The sequence below is a fragment of the Chrysemys picta genome, chromosome 10 (genome assembly GCF_011386835.1).
Source record: "Chrysemys picta bellii isolate R12L10 chromosome 10, ASM1138683v2, whole genome shotgun sequence".
In the NCBI taxonomy this organism is placed as follows: domain Eukaryota; kingdom Metazoa; phylum Chordata; order Testudines; family Emydidae; genus Chrysemys; species Chrysemys picta.
Window position 1 is genome coordinate 74,120,949 of NC_088800.1, and position 15,690 is coordinate 74,136,638.

Below are 15,690 nucleotides of genomic sequence, written 5' to 3' on the forward strand. Positions count from 1 at the left end.
CCCAAGGACAGCAACAGCGGGGTTCGTTGCCCGGTGTGCTTCGCGCCAATGAACACACCAGGGTGGAGAAGCAAACAAAGTTTATTTGAGATCTCAAAGCGGTGCAAGGAGACTGGCACGTCTCAGATCAAGCACACCATCAAAAGCAGCTTTTCTCTCTTTATACATTTCACAGCTAAGTTCCTCCCTCTTCCCCCCTCCTTTCTCTCTCCCCCCCCCCCCCCCCCCATTCCCCATCCCTTCTTCTACAAAAGTCATGTTTATACATTTAAGCGGTTAAATCATTTTGGCGGCTATAAGTCTAGCTCGTTAGTAACACTTCTCTAAACCGTTATCTGGTCCTGTTTCCCTTTGATTTATTATCTCCCCTTCAGCCAGAAACATACAGGCCTCATTATTACCGCTTGGTACCGGTATGAGTGGGGTTGCAATTGATAACTGCCTGTTACACATTCCAATTTCTGCCCCTGGCTTTTGAGATCGATTAGAGTTAAACATGGAGGAACTTTGGTTCATTTAGGCCTAGTGCAGGAAGGCTTCATCGACACTCATGGTCTTCCACCCTCCCGAGTTACCTAGGGTTATGCCTAGTGACACCAACACCACTCTAGGCTCAGGGTGGGGGTTGCATGCCCTATACTCCATCACTTTATGGGGGTGGGGTGGAGGAGGGCAGAAAAAAGGTGTGGTTCCACCCACCCTACACACCAGTCAACGGCAGTAATCCAGTAGCAGATTATTTCTACTTGGAAGTCATGTGCGAGCAGGGAAGGAATTGTGATAGTATGAGTCACAGTTCCTTGCCTGGGCTTCTCTTGGGACAGCACACAGCATGGGACTGTGCCTAAAGGCACAGCCTTAGACAATACCACAAGCATATTATTGTGGATTGATTGAATGTCTTTGGACAATAAGCATGGGACAAAATGGTTAAAACTCAGGTAGGATCTAATCTCTTGGCTAAGCCTGAGGCTATGAGAAAATGCTGCGTGTTAAAAGTTTCATCTCCACCATGTTCCAAAAGCTTATATCTCTGTGCAAGACATTAATATTGTGGGCCCAGTGCTAATCTTGCACTGGCTTAAATCAGGAATAACCCTGTTTAATAGAAGGGAGTTACTCAGGTATGACTGAATAGAAATACAAGGACTAGATCAGAATTGACCTCAGAGTAATACACCTGAACTCTGATAAAGCAACTCTCCTCAAACAGCATCAAAAAATATATATATCAGACCTTCCTGACCTAAGCATACTCACTGAAGCCAGTATCTGTTCAACAATGCTGAGATTCCCAGCCTGACTTTGTGGACTTTTTGGGTCAAAGACTTTAGGGAACTTCTTTCACTAGGGGCTATTTCATGCTCTTGGTTTTGAAGCAGAATGTCCCATTTAGTTCAATAGGGCTATGCACTCAAAAATCGATGGTATAATATGGCCCTTGGATTTTGTGTTGATTTTCATAGTATTTGATTCTGCCTCTTATGAAACGCAGCCTTTTATTGCATGTTTTTTGTTTACTATATGTCATGGTTATCCGGGAGTATAGCATAAATTGGCCAAATCAGTACAACTGGAGCCCAATCCTGCACTGTTCTGGGCATTCTGGCCTTCTTCTAGGAAATGCACTCAAGCACGTGCTTAACTCATGGAACTACTCTTGCTTAAAGTTAAGGATGTACTTAAATACTCTCTCTTGAGAGAGGTCAGAATGCTTAGCACCTTGCAGGATCAAACTTCAAATAAAGGGGGGGGGGAAATCACAGTGCAGTAAACTTATTTAATGTACTGAGGTCCCATGTCTGTTTATATAGCAACTTTTATAAAATACCATTAACTCTCTGCTGAGCCCCGATTATTTTAGCCAAAAGCTATAAGATTTTCAATTATAAATCCAGGGTATTTTATGGACAATAATATGATTTGCAGTTATGTAAGTTGAGAGGGCAATTAATGCTTAGGATATAGTGTAATCACCACAGGGTCAGAGAGGAATTGATTTTCTCTTTTGCACTTGCAGTGCTGTACAACTGGTTAGGTGCATTATAGGGTTTTTTGGGCTTCCTCTGGGACATCCCATGTTGGTTAATGCCAGCGGCACAGTTCATGGACTAGTCATCTGTTCTAGTGTAGCACTGCTCTTCTTTCTTTCTTTCTTTCTTTCTTTCTTTCTTTCTTTCTTTCTTTCTTTCTTTCTTTCTTTCAAATTTTTTTTGACTAATTGTTTGTTCACCTCATTTCAGAGATTTATTTTTGAAAAAGTTAGCTTTTTGCAGAGGACTTTGCCCCTCATGTGGACCATGCCCTATTGCTTTTTTGCAAAACAAATACATCAATAATACATCATAGTGCCAAGAGGCTATGTTAGACAATTAGCCACTCAGCACATGCACTAATTGTTTTTCAAATTCTTTTTAAAGGGACTGAATAATTCCTGCGTGAGCCATGGCTAATGTAGAATCTTTTTTTTTTAAATATATAGGGAATCTTGGGAGTGGGGAATCAGCTTTAGTAAAATCTTATAACCCTCTTTCCATTGAACAGGTTGAAACAGACGACAAAGACATTCAATATCAAAAAGCCAGAGATTTGGAAAATCTTCTACCTTCAGCTATTTTCTCTACCTTGTTTTTTTTCCCTCCTCCTTATTTTCAAGGGGATAGTATTTGGAGGAAATTGTACCTCTTCTCTTTGTTTCCTTCAGCTATGTTTTAATAGAAAGGATGCTTGTGCTGACAAGTTTGTGAACCCCGCTGTGGCTGGATTGTGTAAACCTTGCACACCTCCACATTTCTCGCAAAGTCAATGGGGAGTCTCCATTGTGCGAGGATTGTGGCATGAGGACCCTGGTTTGGTAAAGTCTGCTTTCTTTTATTGTGGCTTTGAAGTGCAAATCCTTTGTACTGGAGTCATCTTTGAAATGCTTAAAGCAAGTAGTGACTTGTGCATATGGAGCAAATACTGTCTAACTGGGTGTAGAGGATAGGCTTTTAGTTGTACTGAGGGGAGGAAGAAGTTAGTTTCCTGGACCTGGGACACTGTTTGTTTGTAGAAACTGCTTGACCCTGTTTTTTTGTTTCCTTAGTTTCACTGTGTTTATCTTCCTTTTGCTTTGTCTCTTTCTTACTTGGTTGTGGGGAGAACAGTGGCTTTCTTTTCTGTTTAATTTTGGAGCAATGCTGACTCTTTCCTGATGAAACCTCTTTGTATTCTTAGACAGTGAGCCATTCCCATGGAGAAGGATTTGATGATTTGGGCCTTGACCCTGCCGTTGGATTTCTGTGGGCGTACCCTGGTGCCTGTGCAGGGCACCAGAGCTTTATTTTGTTCTGTAGCTTTCTTGTTGTTGTACATGTCAATCTTTTCACCTTGCATACATTTGTTTTCCTTATCATTGATTGGTTTTGCAGATTCTGTGTTTGCTCCAAGTTCTGCCCTAGTCATAAGCAGACTGAGCCTTTGCAGAGTCCTGCTATACATTTCATTCCCTTATAAAATCTCTCTTAAAGAAACCTGAGGAAACCAGTAAAAAATTCTCGAGGGGGAGAGAGTGCTGCAGCAACCGTGAAAACATCTTATAACAATCTCAATAGACATGTTCATTTTCTGTTCTGCTGGATGTCATTCAAGAATACTAAAATTATTTATGGATTTAGTTTTCCTGGGTTTTTTTAAATGTAAAAAGATGCTCATGAATGTGGTCCATAAGTAATTTAGGATCACCATATCCTGAATAACAGTTATGGGGGAATCATAGAATATCAAGGTTTGAAGGGATCTCAGCAGGTCACCTAGTCCAACCCCCTGCTCAAAGCAGGACTAATCCCCAGGCAGATTTTTGCTCCAGATCCCTAAGTGGCCCCCTCAAGGATTGAACTCACAACCCTGGGTTTAGCAGGCCAATGCTCAAACCACTGAGCTATCCCTCTCCCCTTGCATACTGCCGTACACATCAACATATGTAGCTGTGATAGCAATTTTGTTACAAACGGGAGTGACTCTCTTTTAGAAGATAAGGTACTTGCAGTGTCATGAAGGCTGCCCATCTAAACTCCTCTTTAGACTTCACTTGATTCCAGCAGGCATAATATTATTCTAGGGCCTGATCCTCAAAGAGAAAAGGTCCCATTGGCTTCAGAGGTCTTTGGATCCAGCCCCTAAAGCACAAGAGCTATCTTCTTCTACTGTCCTTTTTAATTAGCATACATTGAGATCACTCTGTTTAACTGCACCTTCAGAGTGAGTGCATGTCTGCCTTGGGAGACAATGAATGTACTGCAGGATCAAACCTACCATGTGCTGTCTACATTCCTTTATGATGATTGGGGGTGGTTGAACCAGACAAAACGAGATATGATTACAACAGTCCAAAGCAAACCAAACACTTTTGAGGTTAAAAGTTTGGGTTACTTAAATTGCCTCTATGCTTCTGTTTCAGCAGGACCTGTATAATAATTATAATGCTTAGCTCTTATATAGCACTCTTCATCAGTAGATCTTAAAGCACTTTACACAAGGAGGTCAGTGCCATTATCCCCATTTGGAAAATGAGACTCAGAGGTTAGTGACTTGCCTGGTAGTGGCGGATGGGAATAGAACCCAGGTCTCCTGAGTCCCAGTCCAGTGCTCTGTCCAATGAGAATCATTCGTGCATTATTAACTGATCTGACCAAAATCAAGAGGGAGTAAAAACCAATGTTCCCTCTAATATTTTCCATCCATGTGCAGAATGAATTTTGTTATGTGCACCAGTATCGAGGTAATGTGTGGATGTGCACAAAACAAAACAAAAAACTAGATATAATATATATTTTTTAAAAGTTACCATAGGGATAATTACTCCAGTCAGGACAGGTTAGGCATTTTAGAACTCACTACTCAAAGAATTAAATTTAAGATAAGAGAGCGAGAAAAATTATGAAATGTATAGACCAGTCAAAAAACTAAAATAACAGCATGTTGAAAGAATAAAATTACAGAGAATATATGTGCATTGCAGGAAGTATCAAGAAGTAACAACAACAGTTATACAAGTATGTGTTGGGAGGTGAGTGTGAAAGACTGTGTGTGTGTGTGTGTGTGTGTGTGTGTGTGTGTGTGTGTGTGAGAGATGCGCTGCCCCTTAAAGTAGATCAGCACTCACCAGTCTGAAGCCTGCTTGTTCAGACACAGCAGCAGCCGCCAGCAAGCTCCATCCCACTCCTGAGCCCTGTCATGTCCCTGCCCCCTGATCTGTGGAGATGGAGTGGAGGGGAACATCCTGACATCAGTGCCCCCTCTCCCTCCTCCCGCTCTGCACAGCAAGCAGTAGGCTCCCAGGAGAGCTGGCCAGGGGCTCCAAGGCAGAGGGCAGGATCAGCATTGCAGTGGTGGGAGGGGCACCTGAAGGGCGCGGCACTTGATAGACTGCGGGGCGGCCACACAGCTGCGCACCTTAGAGGGAACTTAGGTAGAAACCTTATTCAGACTTGCAGTCTGACTACTTCTTTGATATGTCATTTTGGTTCCTGACCTGAACAGAGCCTATTTTTTTTTGTTTTTTTTTGTTATGCCCAAATATTTCTGCAAATGTCATGCTTCCACTATGGCAGATCAATAAACCACAACATCTGTGCTCTTTCCTATAACTACACATTCCAGAAATGTTTAGCAGTTCTGGGCTGGATGAAAAGAGAGCAACAGTATGGAATGACTGCTCTAGTGGTAGAACTCAACCACAGCGCTATGAAACTGTAATAGTTAGTGTTTGTTTGGATTTCTAGCTCTTTGACTTAAGGAATGGTCACAGAGGCCGAGAACTAGCAGATGGGAAAATAAGACCTCTTGGGTTATGCAGTCCATCTCCTTTCCATGGGAGGGTGATTCTCTGCATTGTAATTTTTTACTAATGTTTTGTTTAGTCTGATTTTAAATGTCTCAAGTGCTGGGCCTCCCACCACTTCATTTGGGAGGTTATTACGTAATGTAATAGATCTAGTTACATTATTTAGTCCTGTATTTAGACAAATGTTTCCTTTTTCTCAATTTCATCCCATTCTGCCTACATATGAATTATTATTTGTATTGCCGATTTGTATTATTTTGCTTAGGATCCCATTGTGCTGGATGTTGTTCAAGCACAGAGCAGAGGGATGGTCCCTGCCCCAGAGAACGTAAAATCTAAGTACCCCCCCTTATACCACCTCTCTCCCTTTTGTGTTTGCAGCCTTAATGCAATGGTGGAGTAACTAGCGCCTGCAATAACTGCTTGGTTGAAGATACTCGCTAACGAGATTTGGGTATGGCACAAATATAGCAGTGGTTTATTTAGGCAACTGACTTGTCAGGTAAGTCCTCATGTGGATCTAATTACACTAATGTTCACTGTGAAGAGGGGGATGATAGTGAGATTTTGGGCTATTGTACTAGGTCTCGCTCTCCATCCATGGGGAAGGCCATGCAACTCTTCTGTTGAATGGAGCCCTGGGATAATCGCAGTCTGACTTTCATACAATGATTGGAAGAAAGAGGGGCGGGGGGGGGAATAGTACCTTCCTGTTTAAGAGGGAGATTTTGAGCATGATCGTGTCAAGTGCTAAACTAAGAGGAAGTGCCAGAAAAAGTTTATAATAATCATAGATAAATGAGGAAGAACCTGTCAGAACACGCATGCACTTACAAACCACTTAATTCTAATCATGAGCATTTGCACTCTTTAGCTACCTGGAAAGGTGTTAATTTATTTTAAAGGTCTGGAATCTTGTTTTTTCAGCTGTTTCATGCTACGACAGATTAAATTGCATTTAGTACTTTCTTGCAAATGGTATCTGCTATGTATAGAATTCTTTTATGGGGAGAGGCATCTGTTTTAAGTATCCTGTTTCATTAGCATGCGTTTGGCTTAAAGCGTGACCTTAATTATTAATATTTTAAATAGGGTCACTTTTTGCCCTTAGTTGCCTCTATCAACTCCCTTTGATGTAAACAGGAATTGTGCACAGGGTTTGAGAGCAGTATGTGGCACAGTGAGCAGAATTTTGATTGGGGGCCTTATCCTTGACTTACTCCATTCCTCTCCTCTCCTCGGTTAATTGCACCATATTCCAACTATTATGTTGCAGTATTAGAAGAAGAAAATTGTCTCCATAGACAGCATGTTATCTACACCCACCCATGGAGGAATCTCATGAAATAACACGCTTTCTAAATGCATGTGATACCTTCATCAGGTACACTTCATTTACATTATTACATGTTAAAGGGGTCTGGGTTTAAGGCAGCTAACTGCAGGCCCCAAATGGAATAAGTAAATTAAGTACATTGACTTTTATTTGTTTGGTTGTAGAGCTGAACTCACCCCTAAATCAAAGATACACGAAGAAACACCATGTTAAGATGGAGTTTTGCCATTGATTTAGATGGGGTCAGGATTTCACCTATTATATCTAGCGGTGGCTGTAGGTGAACGTTAGTGGGTTAAGAAAAATGTACTGCAGTTGTTTCGTAATGCACAACATGCACACAAAATATTATAGATTTAATGATTTGTTGAATGAATGTAAAAGCTGGTTGCATAAAAGATTTATTTTTAACTGATTAATACCATCTGTCACTAGGTTTTTACTGTGCTGCAATAAAAGTGTGTTTCAGATTCTCAGCAGTTCAGTCAAATAAAAAAGGCCCTGTTTCTTGCAGTGGCATTCCCCTTGCTCTGACATTTTCATCCCTTGGATGGGCTTTGTAGACGTTGCGTGCATGTGGTTGGACATGCATGAAATGTGAGTGAAGTGTTGCTAAAAGCCTCCTAAGGGAAGATTTTAAAATCGCTCAGGGAGAAATGTACATGTTAAAATTAGCTTGGTTATAGAGAATGGATAAATTCCAGCAGAGATGGTCTACTAAGTCTTTTTTCATGTCTAACTTCTATCTAACTTCTAATTCTCTGATCTTCGTACATTATGCAACAACATGGGTGGAAATGCATGTGGAATTCGATGAATATTCATCACTTCCCTCCATAGTCTGGTTTCCTTCCTTAAACTTTTGGACCATGGCATAAATAAAATGTCAGTACCCTAAAGAAGTGTAGGTGCTTCTCTGTCCAAAGTATGGATCCCACCTCCCCTCCCTGTACTAGTGCAAACTTACACCCCTTCCATCTTTTGGGGAATCTAGCCCACAGTGTTTAACAAACAAATGCCTGACCTGCCAAAATAGAGCAGACCGGGGGAATAAGGCAGACAGCTATATATAAACTGAGCAATTTTATTAAGGGTCTCTCCTGACTTTGACACTTTTGTGTTCTACTCCCTGATCATCAAATGATATATGAGGCACACAAATATTAATGGGAGAATGCCCGAGTACCAAAAATAAGTTCTTACTGGCCTAGTTTTCTCTTGAATCAAAGAGGGGGATACAGAAAGAACATGCAAACTGCAACCAAACCATTGCCTTTGGCTCAGTTACTCACTATGAAATCTTATTGACTTTGCAGTACATAATTGAAAAAAAACAAAAAAACAAAGCAACCCCCACCCCCATCTTCTCAGTGCATTCCAATAAGGCTGTATTAAGCTGCCATGTTGGTCTGTGTGGAAAACTTGAATTAGGACTGGGAATGGAGGATGTATCTACGCTGCAGGCAGAACTACCGAAGCTCCGCAAATGTGTGAAGCGAGGTTCATTGGGTAGCTCTACAGAACAAGTTGGAAGAGAGTGGGTTGGCTCCTCCCTTAACCAATCTTCAGTTTCCTCTTCCTCATTCATTTCCCTTCATTCTCCTCTTCCATTCATTGCCCTGTATTTTCTCTCCTTCTTCTGTCCCCTTTTTTCTATCTATTACTTTTCCATTCTTTGCTCCTGCCTTTGTTGCTATCCTCTCTGCTTCAAACCTTTCTCCTTTTCCTTTCTCGCCTCTTTCACTCTACAGATGAGGCTTACCCCAAACTAAAGACCTAAAGAGCCCTGAACTGGAGCAAGTCTGGATCAAGATCTGAATTTGGTGATTCCTGTGCTGTCTAACATTTATTCAGATGAATAAGAACATCTTAAATAAACAAAACATTTTGTTTCATTGATTCAACGTCTGATGACTTTTTGGCTCCCTCTTGTTCCATCACCTTGTGGTGGTTGGCCAAAGCCCACCTGAGCCTGACCTACAGTCAACCCATAATAAAGCGAGTGTTCAATGGTTGAGGATATGATTCTGTTTTAATAAGTTTAAGACTGTGCTCTCATGCCCTGCCCCCCAGCATTTTAAACCCCTTCAATATTAGAGGAGGAAGGGAAAGTAAACAGAACAGTTACTCTCATCACTTCACTCCCCTCAGTATAGGCCAAGATCAGCCAGAGTAGCAAACTAAAGGATGAGGAATTTGCTAGAAGCAAATGCTCATGGCGACCAGCTCTCTCCCCCTACTCATGTCCTAGGTAAACTAAATGAGGAAGCTCCAGTCTCCCATCTTAGCTTTTGGTGAATAAATAACCAAAGCCTGCCAGGAGTCAAAAATAAGTGCCACTGCTATGAAATTTGTAGTTGGTTTCTACTGATCCTCTTGCGATTTCCCCAGTTTCCTGTTGTGTTAATAGTGCCCTAAGAAGCTGTTGTATAGTGTTGTGCTGTGCTCATAAATGGCTGAGTTCCATGGTTGGATCCTTATTTGTAGCACTTGAGTGCTTTGGGATTCTTCAGGAGGAAAGGGTCAATATAGACCCATATAATAGTTATTATTACAGTAGTCCTACACAGAGCAACCAACCGCCTCCAACAGGACAAGTCGGTGAGGTATTCAGCTCCACGTGTATTAAACATTTTGTGATTCCCCCTCTCCCCCATGCTGCTTTAAAGCATCATTTTGTTTCTCTGCATTTCTGCTCAGAGGCGGGCACAGCATGGTAGTCCTTCCTGAAGATACGTGTATGGAGGAGGACACACAAACAACATTACTCCGTCTTCCCAGGTAAGAGCACTTTCTAACTTATCTGATCCTCCAAAGAAAGATCCAATTTAGATTGAATTGTGGCAACCCAGGCTCTTGATTTATCAATAGGCCTCTGAATAAAGATTTGATTGCCCCTCATTTTGATTGGGCCTGGAATCTGTACAGCACACGGAGTGAACTCTATTACCAGAAATGCTCTGTCTTTCTAAATACTGTGTCTGGACTAGAAGGCATTGTTTGTGGCTTTATTTGATCACCTTAGATAAAGATGGATAACTTACCCCATGCAGTCATGTAGTCCAAATCAGTTAACTCATCTGCAAGTCTTGATCCCCGGAGGCTCATATCATCTGCATGTATTACTTTCTTGGGACTAGACTCAGATTTTTTTTTAAATTGACTGTGCTGCAGAGTTTCCTGAAGCTCTCAATGCATAGGGGTGAAATCCTGTCCCCACTGAAGTCAATGGCAAAACTCCCATTGACTTCCGCAAGGCCAGGATGTTACCCATAAAGTTGCACTACTTTGATTGAGTGGAGGCCACGATCCTTTACAGACTTTCTTTTTGGCTATTATATGCCTCTAGACTTGGTGAAGTCATCTCTTAACAACAGTAGCTCCTGGGGAAAAATGAGTGAGATCAGAAAGGGGTACAAACAATGGAGGGGTGGGAATGTCCCTTTTGGGTAGTATTGATGTTCTCTGTACTTATGAATATGGAAAATTCTACAGTATTGGCAATGTTTAGGTAGATGGCTTTGCCTGAACATGACTTATTCAAATATTTGTGAAATGCTGTCTTAATTTAATGCACTATATAAATATTTTCTGATACTCTTAATTGATTCTAATGGCTATAACTCGTATAGGAGATTCTACACTCTGCAGGTGTCAGGTACAATTTTCAAATTCTTCTAAGCGACTTAGGTGCCTAAGTCACTTTTGAAAGTAAGACTTGTGCCCAAGTGTCTTATGAGCTTGAAAATGTTACCCTTCCTTCATAGACTCAATGAAATTAGATGGAAAAGCCTGGATGGATGTCTTGTCCACCTCCCACCCCTGCGGTATGGTGCTGTTAGGATTCTGATCACTTTGCAAGCAGAGATAAGAGGAATGCAAGCCTTAGAGCCTGCCGTATGTGGAGCTGTATATTATTATTTGTATTGCGGTAGCCATGTTGCGTTAGGTACTATGCAAACATCAACAAAAGAGCATCCCTACCCTGAAGAGTTTACAATGTAATTATAAGACAGGAGGCAAGAGGTGGATGCAAGTAGCAGATGTGGAAAGTACAAGGTAACAATCTGACAACTATGATCAGCGGGATAGGCATTGGTCACAGCACATCTACTAACATCATAACTGTCCTTCTCCTTTATCTGTCAAATGTTTGGGGAAATCTAGATGGAAGAGGGGAGGGAACAAATGAGAAGGCTTGGAAAACAGAGTGATTAATTATTAAGGTGTCCAGATCTCTTTACCAGTGTCTCGCTTAAGCCACATTTATGTGAATAGAACAGGCGTACTTGTGGCACCTTATGCTCTAATAAATTTGTTAGTCTCTAAGGTGCCACAAGTATTCCTGTTCTTTTTGCAGATACAGACTAACATGGCTGCTACTCTGAAACCTGTCATTTATGTGAATGTTTTTGATCTTCAAGGTAAGCCTCATTGGATGTGTGTTCTTCATATGAAAAGTCTCAAAGGAACACACCCAAAGAATAATGCCTTTCATGTGAAAAATTACCACTGACGCTACCACTTCTCAGCCTGTTAATGTAAAATGGATCCGAATGTCACTACTGCCTTAAAAGAAGTTTATTTCCCCAAATATCTCCCCCTAAACATATTCAGCTAGATTTTCCAGATGGAGTAAATTAACATCACTCCATTAAAATTATGTCAGTTTACACCAGCTGCAGATTGGCTATCTGTTCAGACTATCAAAATCTTTTAACTAATTTATCTAAGAAAATGCATGGAGATGAGGGTGAGAAAAAGGAAAGGAGAGGGGAAGAAGGTCCTGTGAAAGGAGAGAAGTGTTAGACAAATCATCATCAACCATCTCATTGACCCCAGGTAGCATCAGGTTAACAACCTGCATCTCAGCAGTAGTGACATTTGTGATGTTTCACTCCATATTCTTTATGAAAATATGCTTATGATATGAATGACATAAATGAGATATACCGCATGCAAGATGGCTCATGTAAGATATCATTGGAAAAGTTATGATTTACTGAATGTGATTATCTAATTTGCATGCCAGTATCGTTTCTGTATCTGAAGTTAGGAATACTGACTATGTATCTGTATTTCAAATGTGTTATTTTGGGTGTCTCCCCCAACTAGCCCGTTAGATACAACGATGGAAAAGCCAGACAGGACTAATGGCCCATTAGCGAAGACAATGGACTGTGAAAGAGCTTAGTCTTCCTGTGGATGTTACAGACAGCCTACGAGTAATGGTTGCCACAGCCCTGAAGAGTCATGGGCCTGAGTCACCTGGTACTGGACCCACCCCTTGGAATGCCAGTGTTCTTCTACTGGGAGACAAAGGGTTCCCGCCATACACAAGAGCTATATAAGGCAGGGGAGTGACATTGTGGTTCTCCTTTGCCTCCCCACCCAAAGAGACACTGAAAAACACCTGAAAGCAAGAACTGAACTGAGGGGAGAAGGGTTGAACCCAGGCTGAGAGGGTGTCTGGTCTGTGAGTGGAAATACCTGAAGTCTCAAGCTGCAGGCCAGTGCAGCTGCCTTTTAAGACTTTCTGTAATCTACCCGTGACAATATTTAGGGTGAGAAATTACTATTGGTAACCTATTTCTTTAGTGAAACAAGCTTAGTACACAGATTTTGTTTTATTTGCTTAGTAATCTGCTTTGTTCTGTTTACTATCTCTTTAAACACTTAAAATTCACCTTTTGTAGTTAATAAACTTATTTCTTGTTTATAATGTAACCCCATTTGTGCAATTCATAATTGGGGGGGAGGAGGGGAAGAGACTGCATACCTTCCTCCACATTGAGGGAGGAGGGGGATTTCTTAATATACCTTTGGGTCTGCACTCCAAGGGAGATGGACACCTGGGTGCTGGGGCAAGTTCCAGAGCTGATCTCAGTATCTGTGTCATTCTGCAGTTGGGTGTGCGCTGAAGGCGGCTTAATAGCCTGGCTCAGCAGGACAGGTAAAAAGGGTGCCCTAGCTGGCAGAGCAGGTGATATACCAGCTCATCAGGGGGCAGCTTAAGGGGTCCAATCTGTCACAACGTTCTCATCAGTGAAAGTTTGTCATCCAGGTCTGATGGACAGTGAGGATCACTTCAAACCCACTAAAGGGGTTTTCTAAATCCACTTTGGAGGAACCTTTTAATGTTCCTTTTTCTCTATACATATTCCATCCTAGAATACAAAGAGTTGGATGGCTCCCAAATAGGCCACTGGAACACTTGGACAGTGGCCCAGATCTAATGGGCCAGATATTCAGCTGGTAGAAATGACTGTTGCTGCATTGGAGCATAAAGAGTTTATTCTGTTTGAATACAATGATTCTCAGTCCTGCTGGTTAAAATAATTTGGAGTTGGTCTAACTGGTCTGAGGTGAGATGAGATGATATACACTTTATGTTACACAAGACATCAGCCAATATATGTCCATTACAATGATAAATGTTTCTAAGATATAGTAGAATATATTATATGCATATTTGTAATCCCTCTTCCTTTCCTCAAAGAAGGAATTTCCTAAATGTATATTTATCTTAATTTTCTGTCAAGAAATCCCTTGGTGAGCAGTCAGAATCTTCAGTACCTAGTATTTTTGTAACTAATAAATTTAGAGTGATACTAGTAAAACTGAACAAATGGAATTCCCTTTGCTGTACAGTATTCAATGGTAGTCTAGCTCCAAAACATGAATTCAGTGTTTCCTGACATGGGGCTATGGCTTCACTAGATATACATGAGGATCATATTCACTTGAATGTTCTTTTTTCCTTCTGCTTCACTGACTTGTCTCCTTGTAATCAACATCCTGCATAAGTCAAGGTTAAATAAATACTTTAGGAATGTAGGACTAAAGAATTGCAATTATAGGTCAGACCAGTGGAATAGATAGTCTGATATCCTGTCTCGGACAGTGGTTGTTATGAGATGCTATAGAGGAAGGAGCAGGAAACCCCACCATCCGCAATTATACACTAACCTGCCCATAGAGGAAGTTTTTTTCCTAACCATGTCAGTTAATAATGGTTGGCTTGATGCCTGAATCATGAGGGTTTGTATCACTTCTAATTATTTTAATCCTATCTATTGCAATTGTTGTAATTTATGTTATCCAAAGGGTTTAAGAGTTATGTAGCCCTCATGCTGAGTTTTACCACATGTGCACTTTCTGGGAAAGTGTTTTTTTATTTTCTTTGTTTATAGCAATTTCTCTACCTTTTTGGTGTTGTCTTCAAAATCTTCAATCCCACATTGCATATAATAGGAGCTTTATAGCCAATGATGCACTACTAGTATCTCAAGAAGGGGCTCCCCTAAAATGTCATCTTTAGACCTATAAATTTATGACTATCCCCAGTACTGAAAATGCACTGGGTCATCTTGCAAAGAGAAGGGTTGAGGGACTGTGGAACCTATTCATTTGTGTTCTCATTTAAACAATAAACCATCACCAAGGAAGGAGGAGGCAACACAAACCTGCTAAACTTCTATAGGAAATGTGTATAATTTATTACTAAAAATAACTGGGTCTATTGGTAGAATAGCTTTATGTGCGATTTGAAGTAAATGTGTATCTTGTATGTGAGGGAGACCTGTGGCAGAGAAATCCAGGGATATCTTTCTCACTGAAAATATCTGATGTATTCAAAAGGCAACAAATTTGCTCTACAGAAGTTCTTTTATAAGCGACGGAAGAAGCCATCCTAGGAATGATGTAGTAGTAGTCAGCAAGGGCGTTACCATCATCAGAGACAGGGAAATCATCCCAACCCTCCCTTTAGATTCCTAGTGAAATTTTATCATGGGGCTTCCATCAGAACTCCCACCAATGTGCTGAGTAACAATAGACTTTTATACTGATTACATGTGGTGGTGACGCTAAACCTGGTGCAGTGAAGTTTTCGCGAGGCCCAGGCACAACTAAGTCCCACTTATGGCCTCAAATAGGATTTAAGTGGCACATAAACTCTCTAAAAACAGGTAAATTGAGAGTAACTTGTTTACAAATGTACATTAAGAGGACTGGATTGTGTGGCTCTTCTGCATGCTCCTATTGATGATGGTCATGCTAAATACAGAAGTAAAAAACTCTAGCTCACTTTTTTCTAAAATAAACGTGTACATGAGGATATTGTGGCAGCTATGGAAATTATTACCAGTAATCCAGAGGAAAGCAATTGCTTTGTAATATTTGACCCATCATGCCCTAGCTCAGCTATAAGTAATGGGCTTGATTGGGCAATAATGGGCAGAAATCACTTGGTAAAAGTCTATGGCTTGTAATGAGGAGGAGCTCAGACTACATGATCATAATGGTCTTTTCTGGCCTTAAAAATCTATGAATCCAGGATTATGGCAGCCACTGTGACTACTGGATTCTTGTGTTGAACAAACTGACATTAGGAGGAAGGCCAAGAAGCCCTTGAATAGCTGGTGAAATGTTGCTAAATGACCCCCTACACCTAATAGTCCTTTCAGGCTTCTTGTAATGAGGAAAACAGTACACTTCTTTCATGAACTGAATTAATTTTGGAATTAAG

At 41.0% G+C, this 15,690-nt stretch overlaps 1 long non-coding RNA gene across 3 annotated transcripts; it reads left to right on the forward strand.

The window, feature by feature from the left end:
- Nucleotides 1-2,394: 2,394 nt before the first annotated feature.
- Nucleotides 2,395-12,879, forward strand: LOC122174043 (uncharacterized). 3 transcript variants are annotated; one of them, XR_010591192.1, is made up of 5 exons: nt 2,395-2,854; nt 6,206-6,326; nt 7,101-7,208; nt 9,861-11,584; nt 12,276-12,879. It is a non-coding gene; the product is annotated as an uncharacterized LOC122174043 (long non-coding RNA). The 3 variants fall into 3 exon arrangements; XR_010591191.1 differs by having other exon boundaries at nt 9,861-9,941; nt 10,928-12,879; XR_006175331.2 differs by having other exon boundaries at nt 9,861-12,879.
- Nucleotides 12,880-15,690: the final 2,811 nt, after the last annotated feature.